This window comes from Morone saxatilis, unplaced genomic scaffold, assembly GCF_004916995.1.
Source record: "Morone saxatilis isolate NCDOM2014 unplaced genomic scaffold, NCSU_SB_2.0 Contig9, whole genome shotgun sequence".
NCBI classification, from domain to species: domain Eukaryota; kingdom Metazoa; phylum Chordata; class Actinopteri; family Moronidae; genus Morone; species Morone saxatilis.
The window spans coordinates 2111335-2117847 of NW_023340268.1; the positions used below are offsets into that span (position 1 = coordinate 2111335).

Consider the following 6513-nt stretch of genomic DNA (forward strand, 5'->3'; position numbering starts at 1 on the left):
TTAAAAATCTGTATGATATTTAACACCCTCTATTTAGAGTAGACAGTAGACAAAGAACTACAAAGCGGCAATGTAACAAAGCACTAGGAATGAATGGAAAATGTAATAAAAGAGAGGTGAAAAGGAAAACTGTTTACAATACTCCTTTAATTCCCACCTCTAATTGGGATAACTGTTGTGAATAAAACTTCACTCGGGTTTAGTTAAGTATGAAATCCTGACTTAATTTAACAGTAATCAGCTGACCTGGCGCGTGTCTGACTTCCCGATGAGTCTCCATTGGTAGTCACGCCAGCTGAAGCTCCTCTCTGCTCTTCTGTCGCCAGTGGGAGCGAGAGGGAGGACCGGGACATCGAGGAGGGAGGAGAGGAAACGGTGGGGGGCTGGGAGGAAGCAGGGCTCGAAGCCACCGGTCCATTCTGACTCTGTCCAGAGCTCTGATTGGCCTGCGGATGCACCTGAGAGACCTGAGCCAATGGGGGGGCCTCCTGGGGCGACTGAAGCGTCTTCAGCCCCACCCCTCGGCCCACGACCCCGCCCTCCCTGGAAGCGATGGACGCCACCATGGTGAGCAGGCTGGACGAGCTGCTGAGGACGGCGGCTCCTTCCTGGCAGCAGCTGCGCGCGGCCAGAGCACAAGGCCTGGTGTTATCCCAGCGTGCTCTGCCTCGCCCCACAATCTTGGACCGGGAATGTGGCGGCTTGGGGCTGGGCGAGCTGCTGGGCGGGGGCAGGCAGGCGCGATTGGGAGGGGTCCTTAGAAGCAGCCTGGAGGGCAGGCGGAGCCCCTGCAGAGTTTTGTTGGATGGATGGATGGGTTCCTTTGCGCGTGCGTGTCCGCCGGATTTCTCCGCACTGAGCGCGAGGGTCTTTTGCAGGGGCTGCACCACCAGGGTCTGAGCGTTCACGCTGGTTTGATGTCGCCGTTGCCGACAGGATACCCGTGGGCTGGGTTTGCCGCGCTGGACGTTATCACCAGGGTATGTGCTTCTGTGTTGAGCCGGTTGTTCCTGTGGCCAGTGAGTCCGGGCCTCCGTGGAAGCAGGAGGTTGGAGAGAGATGGATGGAGGAGGTGGAGGACGAGGAGGAGGCACCAGAGGTGGAGGAAGGGTGGGCTTTGAGGTTGGTGGGCTGAGGGTACGTGGGGATTTTGATGTGGGGCGGCTGGGGCTGAGGCTGGCTTGGCTTAGTGGGGGACTGGGAGTTCGATTGGTGCGAGGGCTGGACCAGGGAGTACGCAGCTGAAAGAACACACAACCGAAGTTACACACAACATTTCTGACATTTAAACTTGCATTAACTGAATTTCTGGGCAACAAAAAAACAAGCTGAAAACACGACACCAATATATTATCACCTTATAAACTTGATATGGTGAAGGCTTATTTACACATTCAGCTGATACGAAGCAACATCAGCTTTCATTTAGAGTCGTGTTTCTGGCCACCTGATCAATACAAGTCCGGCATTTCTTTCACTCCCCACCAACTTTTGAGAAAAATATCTGGCTAGCTGCTAATTACTGTCTGCTGTTTGGTGCTGGGCAGGTTAGTGAACAGTGAGTTTATCAGAGATTGTTCACTGTAAAAAGCTCCCTGCTCCGTCTGAAACAAACAGTAAAGTTGTAAACCAAAAACCAAAACTATGAGCTGAAAAAACGCTAAAATGCTCCACAGAGCTGAACTGCAGTCAGAGGATAATTCTCTGTGGGTTCATCAATACGAGCAACACCTTTCAAGTGCATGTAATCATTTGATCCATTGTTAATATAAAAACTGTTTGTTGCAGCTCAGTTCAAGACAGAAAACACTTTGTACTCTCCACATCTGCGAAATCAGCCAGGATCCATCATTATCAACAGGTTAGATCACAAATAAACCAATTTACAATGTTACAATCAGGGAGTAACAGACACATAAACTGGAGTCAAAGATGTGCAGGTTGCAGGCTGTTTCCAGGTTGCTTTTCCCTCCCTCCCTACCTGAGTCACTCCTCTCTGGGGTTTCAGTCTTAACACCAACACCTTTGGTAGTGGACACACCTCGCATTGCTAGATTCTGCACCTGGAGGCAGAGAGGGAGAGAAAGAAAGAGCAAATATAACAGGCAATCTGTGGCAGGGAATCAGTGCGAAGAGAACTGAAAAGACAAAAAGCAAGAAACCTCCAATCATCATTCCACAGACCTGGTCATTATCTGGTTGGCTGCTGGAAGAGGAAGTTGGTGTCACTTCCTGTTGCTGTTGCTGCGCCTGTGGCTGCTGGGTGACGGTTGCCACGGCAGCGGTTGCTGTGTTTCCAGGCATAAAGATGAGCTGTGAAGAGATGGGGGCCCTCAGGGAGCGGTTGACCTGCAGGACGACAGGAAAGTCATCAAACACACAGAAAGTAAGCCAAAACCAGTGTCAGGTACAATGTGCACGTTAGCATGACCCTGGCAGAGGACACACACCGATATAACTCAAACTGCCTCACCCTGCTTTATGGAACTGCTATATGATCTAAATACTGGTAACATTCTGGCATGAATATGATCTGATGATGATTTAAAAAAGGAATGAAACTCACCCTCAGGTACATTTGTCCCTGCCCCCCCGCCGTCCCACTCAGCAGCACTGATTGGCTGATTGTGGACGTTGCTGAGGCACCCATAGGACGGCTGCTGGTTGTAGAGCCTGATCCAGATGTTACACTGGCCTGTCGAATGACAATGAGTGAGTTCAATGTATAGAATTTATGACGTTTTTATGCATTACTTAAAAACGTAGGTCATTTAGGGAAACTGGATATCCTGCAGAAAACTATTCTGTGACGAAGAGCCGGCATTTTGGTGTAACCACGAGAACAGTACATACAGCTGTGGTGCTGGTGGTCTGAGAAGAGCTGCTGCTCGAAGGACTCGACTGACGACTGGCAGCCAGAGTAGCCTGGGAGGAAGAGGAGAAGGAAAAAGAGAGGAGAAGAGCTTCAGGTTTCAGTCTCCTGAAAAACAAAATCTAAATTGGAATTTTTGAAAAGGCTGTCAGACTGTCAAACAGACCAGCAAGTTAGATCATTTTTCTTTGTTTCTTACTGTTTCTGCCGGTTTATTAGGATGTCATTTAGTGTTGTGATTCCTGATCTATAAGATTGTGTCATAAGGGTTATAAAAATGGCCTTGCCACACAGTATTTGACACATTGAGGCAAAATTATGAATGACATAGCATACACACACCTTTACCTGTTGCACGGCGGCCAGGTTCTGCAGCTGGGCGTTGCTGATCTGCTGTTGCAGCATCAGCTGCTGGAAGTACTGAGCTGCATTAGGTTGCCTCTGTAACGCCTGCAGGGCCTGGAGGGAGGAGAGGAGGGAAATGAAAAAAAAAATCAAGGGGCAGCGAATCAAGCAGACAAAGAGAAAGGAGAGAAGTAGAAGAAAGGAGGACATGAAGAAGAGACAGAGAGGAAGGACGCACTGGAAGACGTGGAGGGATGGAGGAAAGGAAGAAGTAGGATAAATTATAGATAAAAATGTGAAGACTTGGGGGAAAAAAAGAAAGTACAGTGCCATGAAAAATGAGAGTAGGAGGAAGTGGAAAGGAGGGCAGAGGAAGCAGAGAGGGAGGGATGCTGTAGCCGAGTGTAAAGCCTCCTGCCAGCTGCCTGATGTATGAGCTGAGGCGTCGTATAGTAATAAGTTGAAGGATGAAAGCGAGCGCGGCGGGCTGGATTAGTGTGTGCAGGGTGACAAACAGATGGCTGTGAAGGGTGACAGAAGCCTGATAAAATCACACAGAGCCTCCACCAACCCAGCACGACTCAATCTCCTTCTTCACCTCCCTGTTTCAGTCACTCTCCATCACTTTCTGCCCGTCAGCTCACTCGTAAATCAGAAAATATAAAGACAAACAAGCTCCGATCTCACTTATAGAGACAAACAAGCTCCGTTCACGCTTTAACAAAAGTCCAAATTCTGTTTTTTTGTCATGTGGAAGCTAACAACATTAGCCAGATTTTTGCTACTACAAATAAGAGGCCACATTAAGACAAATAACTTCATTTCATGTCGCCATCCCTCATTTTCCCAGGAACCTATTGGAAGTAGTTTGTGGCTGACACCTGTTATATATTTTTAACCACTTTTTCATTTTCGTGAACAGCCAAAAGCTTCCTGACGCCTCTTTTTTTCACATGGTTAGGTGCTATCCGATCCCCAGGCAGACAGCCTACTTGTGGTCCTGTTGAATGTCCCAGTTAGAAATGTATGAGGACATTTGTTGTCCAGCAGTAACAACTCACAAGTGGAACCTTTTTATTTTCATTTACTGGTAATCCTCCTTTACCCATGAGCTTAGCTACTGGACCATCATCCTCTGGGTCAAAGAAACGCTCAGTTTTATGTTTGAGAGCAAAAGACGAAACACGGCGGGGCTAAATTTAAAGTATAAAGAAATAAGGAAAGGTTGTTTTTTTAGGAGGAAACATATGAATCCTTTAGAGGTTTAGTAGTATTTGTAAGTGAAGTATTATGTCATCAATCCTAAATAAGACAGAGAGCGGAATACTCTCACAGCAACGAATACAGCAAACACTATCTTTCCTGCAACATTGATGCTGCCTATTTAATTAGCGACAGAGATGAATGAGACCGAACAATGAACATAGAAGCTAATAAAGACTACAGAAAATGTATTACAGTTTATTATTAACAAGGCCAGATGAACCCTTCAGGGTTGCCTCGGGGGAAAATATGATCTGCACCTCCCTCCCTTTGAAGGTTACTTTCCTGATCTTACATCATTCTCCTGACGCAGCGGTCCTCGTCATTGGTCAGTCATTATGAGCATAGAAAATAAAATTATTATTTTAACCTGTGCATTCAAGAGAGATACACCTTTAGGAAATAATTGCTAATAGTAACACATAAGTACTAATTAATAAACAGTAAATATTAGTACTGAGGGAGAGGCTTTTGATTCAGCTAGTAATCAGTATCATAATTTGTTTTTTGCAATTTAAATGAATATTTTATATTTGACTTGCTTTTTAGACACTATTGTCAATAGAAAAAAACACTAAACTGGACAAAATGAAAGCCTGTAAACTGCAAACAAACCTCCAAGCCCACACACACACACACACACACACCTACCTGCACGGCCTGTCTTTCATACAGAGACATGGAATTCATTGGAGAGGGGCGGGAGCTGGTCCCAGATGCGGCGCTCCCATTTGTGGAAGCCCCTGGCTGGTTCTGCTCTCCATCCGTCTCCATGGCTGCTGAGGAGACAGGGGAGCCGTCCGTCAGTCAAACACAGAGGGAAACACACAGTGCACCTTCTCTGTGAGAGGCCAGCTGATGAAAAAGCAGTCGTCACTGTTCCTGACAAACACCGTTCCTCACTGAGCCGAGGCGCTGAGTCAATATTTCACCGGGTGGCTGATGGTAGCAGTGACTGATGCAGTGCTGGACAGACTCTTATGAATACTTTTAGACTGGCGTTGATGATTACTGATGTTTTCTTCTGACACTTTCAACACCTTTAGATCTGACCATTTTTTGGTATCACATCACAATAATTCAGTGTCTTACAGGCAACTGTTTCCTTGCAGAAAAGACTATGATGGAGACTGGTGGACGCAGAGTGGTAAAACTCCAGTGTGCATATAACACCTTATTAGATACATGGTCACCCACTGCACATGAGCAAGGAAGGGCTTTTAAATAAGTTGAATTAATGTGACTAATGTGCAAACCAGCATTTTGTGTGTGAAAATTCACAGAATCTGCCATCTGTAACTAAATCCAAGACAACTTCACAAATATTTTTAGACATTAATCAGCAGCATTCAAAATGCAAGTTGGATACTTGTATTTGTTGATTAGAGGATGTAGTATTGATCTCTTTTGCCAAAAGATAATTTACATTTACAATCTTGTCTTTGCATTTGTCACTAGAGCTGAGATCGCTTTCTATAATATCAATTTATTATTTATTTATTTTTATGATTAGGACATCTTTTTTTCCAGTATAACCTAATACAGGAGTTTTCGATAAGAATATTTTTTCAAATCTATAAACAGATCAGCAGATATTCGCTTTTCTTTTAATTACTAATTAGTTATACAGAAAACATCTTTGATAAGAATCTCTTCACTTAAATGAAGATGAGCTGAGTGGGGCATTTAATAACTGAAAAATACATCTGTCAGTGCTCTGTAATAGCCATGTAATAACAACACATTTTATAAATTACCTCAAACATACTTTTGGCATTTCTGCGCTACAGTTTCTTCTGACGTTTTGGCTGACATACATGCAAACATTCATATATCTGGGATAAGAGAATATTGTTCAGTGTACTGGCCTAGTTTTTATTTTTTATTATTTTATTAACTGCACACAAATGCATTATATCAGAGATTAGAGCAGCATTAAAACTCATTTACTGTTTGCAAAACTCTGGAGATGCAGCCAGAATTTTGGAAAACAACAACAAATGTAAATGCACAAACAAAAACAAAAAAAAAAA

General features: G+C 44.6%; 1 pseudogene; it reads right to left on the reverse strand.

Annotated features, from left to right (window-relative positions):
* The window catches only part of LOC118343225, an 11790-nt pseudogene extending 6536 nt beyond the window's left edge, over positions 1–5254 (reverse strand).
* Positions 5255–6513: the final 1259 nt, after the last annotated feature.